At 39.6% G+C, this 17,641-nt stretch overlaps 1 protein-coding gene across 4 annotated transcripts in view; it reads right to left on the bottom strand.

Annotated features, from left to right (window-relative positions):
• The window catches only part of LOC117419717 (signal-induced proliferation-associated 1-like protein 1), a 95,005-nt gene that overhangs the window by 64,997 nt on the left and 12,367 nt on the right, over positions 1 to 17,641 (bottom strand). For all 4 annotated transcript variants that reach the window (XM_058991336.1, XM_058991334.1, XM_058991332.1 and 1 more), the window contains exon 2: positions 4,690 to 4,745. The gene's annotated coding sequence lies outside the window, so the exon portion shown is untranslated. The remainder of the gene's footprint in view (positions 1 to 4,689; positions 4,746 to 17,641) is intronic.

Below are 17,641 nucleotides of genomic sequence, written 5' to 3'. Positions count from 1 at the left end.
GCTCCAGCCAGACAGAGCAGCTGTGTTTCCCCTGTTCAACAGCAGCTTCTTCCTCTGTGCTGGAGCGCTGCTGGACGAGTGCAGTCCACTCACACACACAGCCAGTCAGAGCTACAGCCTATTCAGAGTCTGTGCTGCCCTCCTGCCCACTGCCGGCAGCAACACAGAATGTTAGGCAGGAACAGCTCACCCTCCATCCTATTGTAAACCACCATTTGTCTGTTTGACCTGCATGGGTTTTACCATCTAAAAAGTGTTAACATCCTGACAACTTTTTACACTTACAACTTTAAAGTAGGTTTCAAAGCCCTTTTCCAAATGTCTGCTCTAGTACACCGACAGTGTCAGGATTATTGCCCACATAGCTATTGCCCACAGGAACCACAGCAATAACAATCCATGATGTGGTACGGAACAGAAAAAAAAAATATATATATATATATATATATATATATATTCGCTTTTCCTGCAGTGATTTAGATGACATACCTCAAACCCCAGTGCACTAGAGCAGACATTTTGAAAACAGCTTTGAATCAGACTTTAGAGTTAGAGGAAAAAAGTTGTCAGGATGTTAAAAGAAAGTTATTTAAACAGTTGTAGTCACACTTTTTTTTTTTACAGGAGATCTCTGCTAGAATAACAGCACAACACACTAGAGGGCTTTTTTTTTTTTTTTTTAAGCCCTCGTATTCAATTTGAATTTTGGAGCCGCATTCCTTGAAGAGGCTTTCAAAAAGCCAAAAAATGTTTAAAAATATTATAATAAATCATGGTTGTCATTTTATGCACAGTTATCATAGTTTTATTTTTCTGAACTTTTTAGAAGTTGATACAGTATACAGCAGTCTGACTAAAATATTTGGAAAATTTTGCAATTCAAAATGAATCCTAGAGCTTGTCCCCCCCCCCCCCCCAAAAAAGGCCCTCTAGTCTCTGACAGTGTAAGGGTAGTGTTCACACACACAGTATATACATACATACACACACACACACATATATACATATACATATATATATATAAAAGCATTCCCATGAATGTATTTTTAAAGGATCTGCTAAAAAAACAAATGTATTGTTTTTTTCACTGGCTGATAACCTACCTTTTTTCAGAGCTGTAGTTGTCATGGGAACAAAAAAAGAAAAAGTGCATATTTTGTTCATTTGGACTGTGGGTGTCAGAACATGTCATTTTGATGGGCTGTTGGTGAAAGATTATGAGTGCCAATTAGATTACTGTTAATACCTGTGAGTGGGCAGGAGAACATAATTCAGTCAGTCAGTCACTCACACAGAACACCCCCCTGACCAGGGCAGAAACTAAATATTTTAAGAAAGAAACAAAGAAAGGAGGGAAAGAAGGAAAAAGAAGAAGTATGCCACACGAGGCTAACGTGTCAAAGATTAAGCAGGTATTTTCTGGCGGTACAGTGAGGGAGACTGCAATGCACTGGCAGAAGTTGGGTTGCAAGAGTAACAGTATAGTAGATGCTAATAGCATTGGTATATATACCAGTTCAAAAGGAATAGCTTGAGGAACGCGAAGGAGGCATTCTAACAGGACGGTATAGTGAGGGAGGAATGTTCAGCAAACTATGCAAATACGATGGTTAAGATACTCCAGTATCACCTTTAAAACCCCAGCTGTTGAGATGCTGCAGTACACACAGCGTGGAGAATGGCCTGAGTGTTGGAATGGGGAGATTTTATCCAAATCCAGGGATTTCTTCCACAGGACGGGAAGCTCTGCTACAGCCAAACCCTGATTGGACATGGCTAGCCCATGGACAACCACGGATATAAACCTTGAAAATGAAGTATGTTTTATTTGATTGTGTATGGATTTTAGTCACTCACGTCTAATAAATATGAACAAACCAGACAGATTTGTCATTGACACAGATCTCAGACAAGATCAGAAAGCCAGAGACTGGACATACTATTGATTATTCATCTTGAAAAAGGAATCAGCAATCTGGTATTGTCTAGTAACTGCGACAGGCGAGTATGTGAAATTATCATAACACAAGGCTGTCATGATGCATTAGTGAGTTACTGTAAATATGCACTGCAAAGTTATTGAAACACTTCAATAAAACTTTGCACATACACAGTAGATAATCATTTGGGTTTGTATATAAGAATTGATCTAATAAACAGTATCAACTTTTCAAATCAATGAACACAAAAAAAAGTCACAATAATTTTCCATTCATTATCAAAATTACTAAAAATGTCACTGTTGCGTAACATTCCTCCTTCTCAACTGCGGCCTCCTGTGACCTGTGCTCGCTGCTTCAGGGAAATATGCAGTCGGTCTGGAGTATACAGGACGCCCCTTGCTTGCGGATCACAGTAGGCTGCCTCACACACATCATGCTGGAAAAAAAGTCAATCTTCTGCAAATCCCCTAAGATTATAACAAACCCCTTTTGATTCCACGACCAGTGGGGTACAGGAAGTGACAGTTCAGCCCGGTGTTGGCAGTCCTGTCAATAGGGTGTAGGGCTCACATGGGCAGCTAGGACAGGATAGACGCAACGTGACATGTCTGCATGTGGGAAGATAATACTGCCTTTCAATAGCAATGCGAGGATACACTTCAGACTCAAGTACTTTCAACTACATTTGTAACCATTCCAAAAGAGAATAGATTTAGTTATTTACTTTATTTTGAAAAGGCCTGCGGAAATGAAGGCTGACAGGATAACAAAAACAGAAGGCTCAAACATCTGTTAAGAGAGATATTATTTTTACGCTAATGCACACCAGTATATTTTAGACAGCTGAAGATCTACGAGACAATTTGAATACAAGATAAGTCTGCTAAAAACAGAACTATATGGAGAACTGAAAGACCACAAACATTGTCACTGATATGGTATGTTAATATACACAACATGTGCATGTGTTTATACTGAGAAAGTTACTCAAATGTTAAATACGACTGAGACTCTTCTCTTTCCAAGAATATGATAGGTAATGAGCAATGTTGAAATTATTATTATTATTATTATTATTATTATTATTATTATTTATTTTTTTTAAATCAAACATGACCTCTACAGCGTGGTTAACAATAACTAGGTTTAGTTGGTGTTAACAGACACTCCAACTAATTATTTAAACATTTAACAAACTTTGAAACTTTCGATCCAACTGATTTTCAATGGGGTTGTGGACCTTGTTTCCATCTGACTTTCGAGCACAGTTTCAGATAATGGTATTCAAGTTATTACCATACAAGTGGCCATACAAAATATAGTAATTACCTTTGTAACATGATTGATAATACGGATAACTTAATAATGTACTGGTCAGCTATCAGCACATCCATTTAAGTTAGGCAAATAAGGTATGTGTGAGCTTTTCCTACGTTCTCGGAGAAAAAAAAAATTAAATAAAAAGTCATAAAAACAAGATCTTCATCTCCCAGTTTTTAATAAGGGACACGAATGCTGCTTCCAAACACAGAGTAGTCCCCACAGAAAGCAGGGTTTGGAACTAGTAATCCCTTTAAAACCACCCCCTCCTCAAAACAATGTAACGATCCCTGCAATCACAGCAGTTCTTCAGTTGAATTCCCGGTCCAAGGCGGTCTGTGCTTTTCCTAATGAAACCCCAGGGTTCTGCACAGTGGAGCTGGGTTGCTGAAACAAGGGTTTTATACTGTATTACAAAAATAACACACTGCCTGACTTAATCTCAAACAAAAAGATAACACTTCTCTCATTCTACACTTTGATTCCACTCCAAGAAAAACAGCAGCAGACAACGAATGTTAGTTCCCTGAGCCGAGACTCTAAACTCTTCATCTTTATCCGTCTGTATTACTATTAAACTTTCATGATTAAAAAACCAGTACCTCTCCAGATATTGCCATTATTAGTATTGCAGAAATGTGGTGTGAAGAAATAACTCTTTCCAACAATCCCCTATTGTTCAATACTTCACAGTACAATAGCTCTTTTGTTTTCAAAATAAAAAGGTTTGCAGAGAGTACAGTTAGAACACCCCCCCCCCTCCCCTTGCACTAAACTATTCACTTTCATTTGACAGTACGAGTGTTAATTAAAATGATGAGAGGAGAGATGGCACAATGCACGCTTTTGAGGCCAAATCAAAAGTGTGAACTGTGATTCCTGAAAGTTCATGCATTTGTTTAAGCCTCCTTTTTTTTTTTAAAGTAATTATTTATTTCCTTTTTTTTTTTTAAAGGGAACCTTTGATTAAAGTTGATTTGCACAGATCTGCTGTTTTGCTGGCCATTTTCACTGATTTAATAAAACTCTGACATACAATAACTGAAAACCGTGCATGGTACTCAGTAAGATAACTGCCCACCCAACACACACACACACAGGAAAACTTGATTTGAAACCACTTGGGGGAGGGGATAGTACCTGGCCACTGAATAGGGGAATTAGGATGAATAAATATAATTAGCTAATTGATTCATTACTTGAGAAATCAAGCCATAGACTGCTCTTCCCAGCCACTACAAGAGAAGGAGCGGGTGCAAGGATTAAATCAAAACTGTGGCAACTTCCATACACAACATGGCACCTGTACACACGATAATTGTTGGAATTCTGACAGATGCTTCAAAGTGATTGATGTTTGTATTTGTCAGTCTGGCTCCGGGAGTATTGCAGACCACTGTCAATGAGAAGCAATCCGAGAGCTTACTTGTACAGGTCTTCTCTCCCAGGTTATGTCCAGTTGTCCTATAGTCTCAAGCAGATCTGTATGGAGACAAAAGGGGCTGGTCAGCATGGTGCTCAGTCTGCAAAACATCTAAAAATGCCATGTTAAAAGGATGTACTTCTGGTAAAATACAATTAGAATTAGGAAATGATTAGCTGAAATCAATTCTGTCCTGCATTTAACTAATTAGTGACAAAGTTGATTTTTCAGTATACAGGAGGAGATCTCAACAGCAGGTCACAGTGCAATCAAAATGTGTTCCCCGTCCAACTTCCTCATGCAAAGGGTGAAAATTAAAAGGGGAGCTCTGCAACCTGACCCTTCCTGGTAAGCTGGCATGTATACTATATCAACTATATTGATTATGTAAGCCTAATTAAATGAAAAAAAGTTTTTTAATAAATTTTGTATGACACAAAATGCTGGGCAGAATACATTTTCAGTTCTGTGGCTCCAACATTGGTTTACTTTTCTCTACACAGTAGTGGTCTCCTTTGTTAAGAGTTTGCTTGGAGCAGCACTTTTGCAACCTTTCAACTTATTTGACCCCATCTGCACTATGACAGACAGGGCCCCCAAACATAGTATCCTACTAACTATAAAAAGTATACTGTTTGCACTTTAGATATTGTTAGACTATTCTCAGCTTGACAAACCCGATAACCTACCAAATTACCCATCAAAGAAAGATGACAAACGCTCTTCTGTACAGCACAATGTGTGTGGTATTTATTTCAGAAGTCATTTATGCATTTGGTTTCCTTTACGTGACATCTTTTTTAAACTATCATTTATAAATTCTGTTATGAAAGAATGTGAATATGGTCATTTTTGCCACAAATATATTTTAAGCTGTGCTTGTTTCAATATTTGACTGCCAGCGCTATTACTATTATTATATCCCTTCCAATAATATACTGACCTGCGGACCACAGCTGAATTTAACAGGTGAAATATAAATGTACAGTAGGCTACATGGGGATGAGGTGCAACTGTTGAAATCAGAAGCACACCCGACACACAATAATCAGACCTGTCCCACCCTGATTTGTATGCAAACGTTATCAGCGCACACAAACACACAACTCTAAAAGGGATTACTGTACGAGTCCAGGAAGCCAATGTTTCTCTTTTTTCTTCGTTTGCAGTGTGTGTTTGTTTCCTTCATAAATTATTTTTTTGGCAGCTTGTTCTTCTCATTGACGCAATCATTACAGTAGACAACAGGTTTCTTTACTCGTAGATCATGCCAATTTTGGTGTTTTAATTCCATGCTGTTACTTGCATGCATTTGCAGGTGGCAAGGTGCAGAAAGGCTTTTAAATGCTTCTGGGAGATCATATTTCTAGAGATGTAAATGTTCCAAAAAAATGCCACAGGCTTAATAAACAGGTTAACCAAAAAAAGCTAGTTTAGTATAAACTGACAATGATCGAGGGACAGTGCAGCTAGGGTAAATTCTCTTCACTGCATAAACAGGGGAAGGATGTTGACGGGAATAAACCGCTACCGTTTCAACATCAGCAACATAAGAGGGACTGCCCCATATCAAATGGGGTTACATGACATAACAGCGAGTCCAAGACCGCGCTGACACCACCGCTACGGACATTACAGCGATGACCATTACAGCAACTGCCCATAACAGCGCTACGACATCACCACGCCGAACTACAATTCCTAGAAGACTCTGCGAATTTCACAATAGCGTCACTTATCAGGGACTCTGACACACGACGCAGTCAGGAGAAGGTTAACCACAGAGTCAACTCACCAGCCTCATAAAAGGACGCAGCTGTCATGCATTCGTATTGGAGAACTATTCATGGTTAAACGGCGATGAGTGCAGTTGGTCGCTGTGTTTGCGTTACTCCTAAAAAGGCTGCGTTGCAGTCGGGAGTCTGCGCCTGACGTCACGGTCTGTGTAGACAGAGCTAGGACAGCTTTGGGAGGTTTCCCAGCACAGTCGGCAGAGCAAACAGAGACCGACTTGATTGATTTTCTGAATGCAGAAGACTAGGGTGCGTTCACGGAGATCACTCTGCGCAGATTCTGTGCAAAATCTGACCAATTTAGCCAACGATCTTCTAAGAATGATCTCCGTGAATGCACCCATTGGCTAAATCTTTATTTTTTTTAATGTATATTTTGTACAGATTTGTTTTTTTAAAATCAAGAGTTTAACTTTATATTGTTTTTGCTTTCATTATCATTATTATTGAATTGTGCAATCATATCTTTGAGTGAGTGCTCAGTGTATATTGCAATTGGTCAATATTCATAGTTGTTTGTCAAAAGTATCCCAATGTATGCATCTGTTACACACATTAAATGGTGATTTCTTGTTACTTTGAAAAGATGTTTATTCAGGGCTACAAGAGCACAACACAAACAAAGCAGTACATAACTAACAAGCTGAACTTTTTTGTTTTGGAACTTTTTGATATTGGAAAACAGAATAGGGTGATTTTAGGAATATACCATCTGTATATATTTACCATAAATAAATTGGGGTGTTTAAAGGAATGTACTATATACATGTATTCAACATTAAATTGTAGAGTGTTACACTACCATAAATTAGGGTTTGTAAACTTTGGACGATCACTGTATACGCACACACACAGTATTAATCTATTCCTCAGCAGCTTGCAGGATTACATTTTTAGGTGCCCTGCCAAACATGCAAACGAACGAACATATTGTGGCTGCGGCAGACAAAAGAAACACAACAAAGGCAGTTTTGGGGCTAAAATAGCGGTAACAATGACCACTGTTTATTTCTTCCTTGAGAAATGGAAGCTCTGAGAAATGAGATGGAGGGCTGCTAGTAAAACCTGGAATGCAACTGCTTTGCAATTGTGCAATACAAGTCTTACTGACACTGCTAGGTCATATTAAAACCTGCATACTGAGGGGGGCAGGGGAGTTCCTGCTAAGTGACGCGTTTGTGAACTTCGCAGAGTCTTCTGGGGAATTGAATTGTAGTCCGTCGCGGTGATGTCATAGCGCTGTTATGGGCAGTCGCTGTAATGTCTGTCGTGGTGATGTTGCAGTGCTGTTATGGTCAGCGCTGTAATGTCTGTCGTGTTGATGTCCTAGCGGTGTTATGGTCAGCGTTGTAATGTCTGTCGTGGTGATGTCCTAGCACTTATGGTCAGCGCTGTAATGTCTGTCGTGGTGATGTCGTAGCGCTGTTATGGGCAGGCGCTGTAATGTCTGTCGCGGTGATGTCGGCGCCGTCTTGGACTCGCGGTGATGTCGTGATACGATCAAATGGTACTGCAGGCAGCATACCACAGCTCATGGCTTGAAACCAACACTAGCCCTTCACCCAGTCCTGGGTTTTAGAACAAAGCTACACTAAATTAAGTCTATTACTTATAATGTTCAGGAGCCAGGAGTTAAATATAAACGTTCCTCTGTTATAGTTCAATGTTAGTATTAGTAAACCTACAGACTGTGACTTATTCATGCCATGACGAGAAGTGGGAACAGTTCACGGGGCACATTTTCCATGGGCATGATTGTTCAAACTCCTGGCAGCAGGTCATTTCAATAATATACCTAAACAAGGGAAGTTCTGAGAGCTAGGAGACTGGGGCTGGTTAATGCTGTAGGAGGGCCTGCTGCATTCCTACAGGAGGCAGGGGAGAAATCCCATCTGCAGGCTGTCTGGCCTTGGGAAAGCTAGAGTATTGTGGAGCTTGAGAGCTTCTGGGCTGCCTTGCCTCAAGGGCAGCCAAAACCACTTTTTTTTTTTTTTTACTGCAGCACTGCATGCAAAGCTGCCAAAGAAAAGACAGTTTTTTCCCTTTTCTGTAAAGTAGTTACACATTATTTTGCTCGTGGTACTGGACTGACTGCAATATAGAATAGAAACCTTCTACACTTTCATTTAGGTGAAGCCTAGTCTTCATGCCACCGCACAAGAGATGGGATTCCTCTGAGGGAGGGTTTGACCAATAACAGTCCTGGTGACAATTCCATTAAATGTTTAACAGGTAAAATTAAATAATTAACCTCTTTAAATTAGCTCTATTTGTTCCAGCCATGTCTTTCACTATAAATCGGTCCAATTAAACCACTGACCAGCAAAGCATACCCATTAAAACCAGGCTGGAGTTGCTGAGCCCTGCTTGAGATAAGTGAAAACTCCGGTCCCAGAGGATAATTGCGGTCCAAGCTAGTGAACACCTGACATCCAGGCAGAACTCATTGTCTTAAAGAAGCGCAACTCTGAATGCCAACAAGCAGCACGGTCCTGAATGTGTTTCTCCAACAGATTTTTACACTCAATATAAAAATCGGTCCAACAACGCAGGTCCACGAACAGCAGTCAACTCGACATAACTTATGCAGCTTTCACAATGCTCTCTAAGACTGCAATGGGACAGCTTTAAACCAATGACCCCGATAGAGTGCTATTTAAATTCTCATTGACACACAGTGCAGGGGTTTTAATAGGCTTGGGTAAAGAAACCAAAGGATAGACATGTTCTCTGGGCGCTTGCAAAATCAGGGTCACTCCTCTCTGGTGTGCAAAATGCTACAGTGATGGAGAAAGAGAAAACACCACAAGATCTTTCCATCAACTCAGGCTACTGTGTTTAATAGCGATTCAAAACGGATGCAACACTCATATCCTCCAAAGATGCAATCACAGTAAGTAACATGAGAAGGTCACAAGTCATCCACACAGTGTGGAATAGCATCATAACAAACCAAACCACAATTATGTTACAAAACTGGATGATGAAATTACGGTACAGTATTACGGTACAGTATAATGAATGTAAATTAAGTGTTACACGTGTCGAACAGTTTTATAAATATTTTAAATACAAGACACTGAGAAAAGTAGACTATTAATAATAAAAATTATTTGACTGAAGGAGATCAAGTTGATCCCAGTTGTATTTTGGGCTGCATTTGTGGGTACATGCTCCTGCGCCCCAGGTTAATTAAAGCACAACCCTTGATAAATAAGACATAAGAAACAGAAAGCCTGACAGCTCATTAATAAGCATTGTGTGTGCCGAGCTGTCGCAGGTGGTGGAAAGGGAAGGGTGGGAGGGGGTACAGGAGTCTTATCAGCTTCAAACAAATTGACATTCATTTGCATGGCCGGCAACAAACCACCCGCGCGGCCGGCATGAAACTGGTGCAGGATCCTGTGATAAGCCCTCCCCTGTAGAGACAGCCGTCAGGAATAAATCATTCTGCGCACAGGAAACCAGGCGGGGAGAACACAACTTCAAATCACTTCTTTAATGTGTTTTCAAACCAAGGGATTCGGCTGGGATAGTCGCAATAACAAAATCTATAATGTTATAGCTTCAAGGACTGCTTTCAGCTGTGTTAAATCAACTGGCATTGCCTGTATGTGTGCCGATTAATCCCCAAAACAGGTACTGTCTGAATTGGACACTGCGCTCTGAAGGAGTCGCCAGTTTGGTCTTTAATATGGATTAAATCAGACACATTAACTGTAAAACCCTTTAAAAGAAAAAAAAAACCTTTAAAAACTATCACTTAAAACCAAGAAAAATGAACGCATTACAGTAATGGCCTAAACTACCTTCCTTTATGTTTCACGGCTGATTTTTATAAATTGTTTTTAAAGTGCAAGGTTTGTCAAAATCCCATTTGCAGCACTCAAAAAAAAAAATAATAATGCAACTTGTATCCATCTGAAATTTAAAAAACATTATTCGTTTTTGTTCCAGTAGAGCAGATTTTCTCTCTTATTGGACACTCGGTATAGTACGCCCTGGCTATTTAACTTAATGTTCCTAAGATGGAATACAGTAGATAAGTGAAGATAATGATAATGATAATGATATTTACACTGCACAGTACAGCACAGATTTGAGTACTTTAGTGCACCTGAATAGCCCCTGCATCTCTCTCTGTCTTTTTTCTCTCTCTTTCTCACTGTGTTCTTACAGATGATCTCTCCAGACCTCTGTTGACCTCCTATGTTGCTGGTATAACTCTCCATTAATGAACAGTAGAGATGGCTTTAAATGTTTAATTCACAGTGGGATTTGCGGGCTCAAACCAAATTACCAAATGAGGTAGGCCCTTGTGGCTCAAAGAGCTTGCTTAAGTTAATAAGCTGCAGAGCAAGCGGGTGAGTCAGCAAGAGAGAGTAAACGCTTTAAAAAAAGATTGACTTTAAACTCGCTCCACGGCTCTGGCTCTATATAAAAGCAAAAAAAGGTACAATTACATATTTTAACATACTAAGCCAACTGGCAATGCCCCCAAATTCAACAGAATGTTTCTCAAGGAAAAGCCCTTTGGGCCAGGTATATATTTTGCAGGCAACGCTGCTTCCCAGCACCCAGGTAATCCAACCACTAGGACTAAATGCCTCTCTCCCAGTCTCTCGGCTCTGACCACTAGGACCACACTGCATCCCAGTACTACAGCTTTAACCACTAGTCAACCTGAGTCACCTGTCCTCAGCCCTAAACACTAGACCACATGGACTGGCAAAAAGACCAAACCATCCAAACCCAACCACAGAACAAATTCCATTCCTGACTTTTAAAACACTGGGAAATATCTCATGTGGAAATGCTCAAGTTTGGTTCCTGTAGGGATGTGGAATCTTGGAACTAAACTTAAACAGGAAAACTTGACGCTGGCTTAGTCACAGGCAGATTGAAAAGAGTGGAAACCAAGGTTTTAAATGTAATTATTATTATTATTATTATTTTAGTACTAGCTGTATTATCGCTTTTCTTGCATTTTTGGAATATAGATGAAAAGTTCCTGCTGGTTCCTGGTACCTATTCACTTCATGTATTATAGTTTACATTACTCCAACAGCCTACATTAGCTGCAGTCAGACTAATGTGACCATCATCAAGGAACATGATGAGGCAAACCATCATAGTGCTGTATCTGCATATCCTAAAAACACAAGCAGATAACCACAAGACCTCAGTACAATAAAAGGGCAGAGGGCAGTAAACATACTAATCATGCTAATAGGCAAGAAACGATTACAAAATATTTGTTAGAAAATGTAATACATGTCCGCGAACACTGACCCTTTCTGGTAAGATGACAAAACACAGGATTTTACGCAACAGTATTGGACTACCCATCCTTTGCAGACAATTAACATGTTATCCTGGCCCGTGTTAGAACTGTGTGAGCTCCCAAGGCAGGAAGGGGACCAAACCAGAGAGGACATGCCCTGTAAATGAGACCATTCAGTAAAGTAAAAGGTCTTGTAGTCTTCATGTGCCTTCAAGTGAGAGAAATCAGCAACAAGCAGCCTGCCACTCTGACTGATGTGAGACGATGCTGAGAGGAGTGCTCCTCAATAGAAAGCCCCGAGGTCCAATCTCCTCTCAGATGCCTTCCCCTAAACAACGATTGTTCCCTTTTGTCTCAACATCTCGAACAGGTCAGAAAGTCGCAAAACCTCGCAAGCAGGGAGCAAAGACGACCGGGTGCTCCCAGACAACTAAACACCACAAAGTGTCTGTCGGTTCAGAAATGAGGAGGGTAACAGATTAGAGTTTAATCTGCCGATTGTCAGATATTCTGCTCTATAGATATGCATTTCCTATTGGAATTTACTGGAGACACAGTAGTGCAGTATTTCACCTCATCAACATTTGCAGGTTAAATAAATATTCTTAGACCCTATTTAGTGCAATCTCTTCACACAACAATTAGGGCATTGAGCAATCAGAGAACAGCTTCAATGCACGTGGTTCACCAGGGTGAAGCAGTATCCAAAATGATGGAGGGAACAATAATACCCACAGCTTTCTGACAAAGACCATCGCAATTATAAAGATACAAAGATGAAAGATAATACAAAAGGTGGTCAATTTTGAAGGAACTGGATATGCTGGTATGTAGGATTTCCAAATCATGTTGACGAATAAGTACCAGTGTTGACCATAGTCTTGACAATAGCAATTTAGTTTGTATAGTTTTATATTTGGTTTTGGAGTGAAATTGAGCTCATATAAAAAATATATATATTGCATCATGTCTGGCCTTTAGTCACAAGGGCTGATTGTAGTGCCTCTTAATGAAAAGCAACTTTCAAATATAGGTCAATTGAACTGGGAATGTTAAACAGCATACATGCGGAGAACTCTTCCTAAACCTTTAACCATGGTCACCTCTAGTGTTTATTTATACAGCTGGCAGAGTGTAATGTAAGATTATTCATTCAATATTGATTCAAAGTCTTTGACACAGACACAAATGTTATACACATAGTTTCATCCACATTAATATTGTAGTACATCATAAAAATGAACAGCACTCTAATGGATGGCTTAGAACAATTCCCAATATGTTAAAGCTTAACTGTTTAAAACGTGTTTAATCCTAACATTAAAACGTTTAGAAAATTAAAACAGAATCCAACCTCCCGAATTTCAACATAACCTATTCTAAAAAGTAGATCTACATGTGCATGGTGACACAACCTAGCTGAAATGTCAGGGTGTTGACAGTATGGCTGCCGCCTCCGTTTCTCCTGGTAAGGCAGGGTCATGTAAATGAAGAGCTGAGTGGTGTCTGATACAGTAATCTCGCATGGCACCGCAAACATACCATACTGCAGTCTGGTGCAAAACTGGTGAGCAAACTGACTGCGTGTGAACAGCCTACATATACTGTAAACAAACACCACAAAAAATATAGAACTGAGCTTATCTGAAAGGAATATTTATGAGTTAATGAAAGGTAAAGGGAGGAAGTGCCTTAGGCAATACTTATGTTGGATCAACACGTCCTTTCTAATTTGATGTGACCTGTTATGACAAAAATCTCTCCGATGAACAGATATCGTGGCTGAGCTTTCTCACAGCACGTCACAATGATTCGTGCCATTTGAGTTTATTAAATAAAAAATAAAAAAAAGGGAGGCCAGACTGTTCTGGATGTGTAGGGAATTCAATAGCATGCTCAGGAACAGCGATATCCAGTTTTATAGTGAAGCACTGTTGGGGAGACCATATTATAATGTCACCAGGGTCTCCTGCAGTTCAAGAAAGAGCAAGCCTGAAAAAACTAATTGTATTTTAGTGCAGCAATCAACATTTAATTGGAAAGGCAGGCAGGCTGAGAAAGTACCAACAACTTGGAAAATGAATAAATCAATCAAATTGCATTGAATTGGTAGGCACTTAAATAACTGAGCGTGCAACCAATCACACTACAGAGCAATCCTGTTAACCTCTTAGCCATCAACAAAACTGTTACAATAAAGACAAAATGCCATTACTGTATAAGCCTCCAACACTTTGATTGTTTCTTTATAATATAATAGCGATATACAAACTTCGGTTTATTTCTTTTTCACATAGAAGGAGAACCAACAGCCTCACGGCTCTGCAAGCATAAAGCACAGCTCAATCTCTAACAGATAAGGGGTGCCATTCAGTCCAGGGCCTCTCTCAAGAAGAAAGCAGTGCTGAAATCTGTTCTGGTTTTGTAATGTGGAACGCACTACCATATGCACATTAGTAGCTAGGGTGAGATCACCAAACTGCACTTGACCAGAGTAGCTGGATTACAGTACTTCCAGAGGGACCAAGTTGCCATATCAGCAGGATTAGAAACTCACAATTATCCTGCCCTATTTGCTGCATGAACAATTCCGAATGGCAAACCTTCCGACTGCAGGTGAGACTTATTCATGCTGTGATAAGTGTGATCCGTTCACAGTAGATTTAGCAGGGGCCCGATTGCTTGCAGCTGGTATCAATAATATACTTAAAACACGAGTAGATCTGAAATCCAGGATTGTGTGAAGGACTAGTGTGAGCTTCCAATCCTCGGCTATCCCGATTCAGGGGGACACACTGCTTATGATATCAGGTACACAGAGTTCCAGGGTTAAAGGAACTCTGCTTTTCTAGATCACTCTCTCTACCTCTCTGTCTTTGTGTCTCGCTACTAACACATTTTCACAGCAGGGTCACCTGCTAAAAAAGAAACAGAAATTACAGCCTGTCTGCCTGGCACTTAAAGCTCATTACATGGGTGTGCTCCAGCATGCATGTCCCTCACAGAGTGGGAGATGAATCAGCTTCTCTGATTCAAGGTTATCAGCTCACAAGCGTAAAGCTGTATTGTCCAACCATCAGAATTTTTCCTTTAAAAACAATAGCTTTCTGTGAACCCGCTTTACCGGAACCTATTTGTTACTGCAGGCTTGCAGTAAGGAGCAATTAAGGAGTGCTGTGGTCGGTGTATATGCCCATGAACATACGAGCAGTGACAGTATGGTGCGAGAGCAGCAGCAGCAGCACCAGACTGGGAAACGCAGTCACCCACATTACACAGTGTCAATCTCTCTGAACAACATCTACACATCTGCCGACCCTGCTTCTCACAGCAAACCCCCCCGACAAGAACATGGCATGACCTGGCAGGTACTGTGAGAATCCCAGAACCTGCAACACATGAAAAAAAGTAATGGACTAAAAAAAGTTCTGAAAAGTTAAATATATATGTTGTTTATGCCCAGTACACATTTAAGAGTACATTCATAAGCACCTTAAGAGTAAATACCACTGGATATGTTTTCTACCTTACAATGTAAGCAAGTCGTAATGGTTTCTTATATTGAAAAAGTACAACTCATACTATAAGGCTTGAGATATCCAGGATCATATTCAATGTTTAGGAGGCTGTGTGGTCCAGTGGTTAAAGAAACAGGCTTGTAACCAAGAGGTCCCCGGTTCAAATCCCACCTCAGCCACTGACTCATTGTGTGACCCTGAACAAGTCACTTAACCTCCTTGTGCTCCGTCTTTCGGGTGAGACGTAGTTGTAAGTGACTCTGCAGCTGATGCATAGTTTACACACCCTAGTCTCTGTAAGTCACCTGGATAAAGGCGTCTGCTAAATAAACAAATCATAATAATAATCATAATAATAATAATGTCAACATTTTTCTTACCGGAGCTCATTGTGGAATCTGTCTTGCATTCATCTAAATCCCAAGGCCAGAATGACCTGGCAAATCGCACGGGTCCACAACATTGCAAAGTTGTTAAACATACTTTCTTTTGTACTTGTTATTTGGCTATCCTCATTCTAGCACACAGTCTATCAATATTCATGGTGCATCCTCTATGAATCCCCTTTAAAATGGACCAATGTTAAATATGGATATTTTTCTATACTAATAAATTCTGTAACTGGGTCGTACGTGTGCCTGCCTCAAACAACATTTCATTTTAAATTAAATTAACCTAATAAAAGCTAACAGCCTTGAGGAATGTAAGGAGAAAAAAAAAAAAAAAAAAAAGAGAAATTATTGTGACTACATTCTGGTGCTCTAATTCAGTAAGCAAATGTAGGGCTCCAGATTTTTCTTTTTTTAACCTACATTTAATTAAAAAGCACTCATGACTGCCCTCCACGATGAGAGATCTTTCTGCAGAGCTGTGCCATTAAAAAACATCAGCAGGGGCATGAAGTAATACAATTCCAAAAGTAATAAAAGCCATTATATTGCTCTGAACGCAGGCAGAGACAGCATAGCAGCAGGGGTAGGGGGGCATGGACCCTGTGTGTGCGCACCTTTATTTTACAGCAAGACGTTACACTAGGTAACACATTCAAGTCGAAACATATCCCAGGAGTAAAGAATACGTTGTGTAGGCCTTACTTTACCCCAGTGAATTCACTACAAAACAAAGGAAGCCAAATAGAAGCTCAAGATAAACATTGTTTGGTTTATTCCAGAAATAAATAGTACATAAAGTTGACACCACAGTTTTAATTTATTTTTACTTTACTTTTTTTTTCATTGCTGTTTCTTCACAGTAAACAGTGGCTATAGACGTGTTTTCATAAAGTAATAACATGAGGTTTACATGTGACACTGTAGTTATACAAGCAAATAAACTGAAATTTAATTAATAAAACAAACGTGGAAATGCCGTTGTAAAATGAAGGGTAAAAAAACCTTGCTGTTTTGGTTCTCATTTATTACATTCCACATAAAAGTCACATAAAAAAAAAATATATATATATATATATATATATATATATATATATATATACAATCTATATAAAAATCACTACACAACATTCCAGCAAGTTGGTTACTGTTTAAGCGAGGCATTTCAGAATGATGTGCTTACCTTTTTTCTGCCCCATGAGATTCTCTTTTATCCAGAAATTAAACAAAATATAAAATTATAGAAGTTACAGGAAATAAATGAACAAACATACAATATACAAAATATAAATATAGGACAACACAAAAAGATGATAGGAATAATAAATAGGAATTCACAAATAAAAGGTTGAATAAGTGGGTTTTGAGAAGACAGCAGAAAGCAGTAAAAGACTGAACAGTCCTGATAACCGGTAGCTGGTTCCACCACAGGGGTCTAAGGGAAGAAAGAGCAAGCACGGGAGGAAGGAGAGTGAAGAGAAGGCATAACAAGTCAGCCAGTAGAGGATGAGCGGAGAGGGTGAGAGAGAATATAAGGAGACACAAGGGATTGGAGATAGGAAGGGGCAGTATGATTAACAGAGCGACAGGCAAGAGCAAGGGTCTTAAATGGATGCAAGCAGAGATAGATAGCCAGTGGAGAGTGCGAAGCAGAGGAGTAGTGTGAGAGTAGTAGGGCTGGGGAATACCAGACAAGCAGCAGAATTTTGAATAAATTCAAGAGGGCAAACAGCCGAAGTAGGGAGCAACAACGGTTACAGTAATCCAATCTAAAAAGAACAACAGCTTGGACCAGGAGTTGAGTGCAAGAAGTAAATAGAAGAAAAATTACAAGTTTCTTACAAGAAAAAAAAAAAAAAAAAAAAAGTGTATAAGGATACGGAGCTGCTAAACAAAGAAATATTTATGCACAGTGGTTTAAAGATAATATAAAATACAGTTTTAAAAAAAAGAAATCAATTCAAGATCATT

This window comes from Acipenser ruthenus, chromosome 18 (genome assembly GCF_902713425.1).
Source record: "Acipenser ruthenus chromosome 18, fAciRut3.2 maternal haplotype, whole genome shotgun sequence".
In the NCBI taxonomy this organism is placed as follows: Eukaryota; Metazoa; Chordata; class Actinopteri; order Acipenseriformes; family Acipenseridae; genus Acipenser; species Acipenser ruthenus.
Note: the sequence above shows the minus strand (reverse complement) of the source record. Positions and strands in the feature narration are given on the sequence as shown.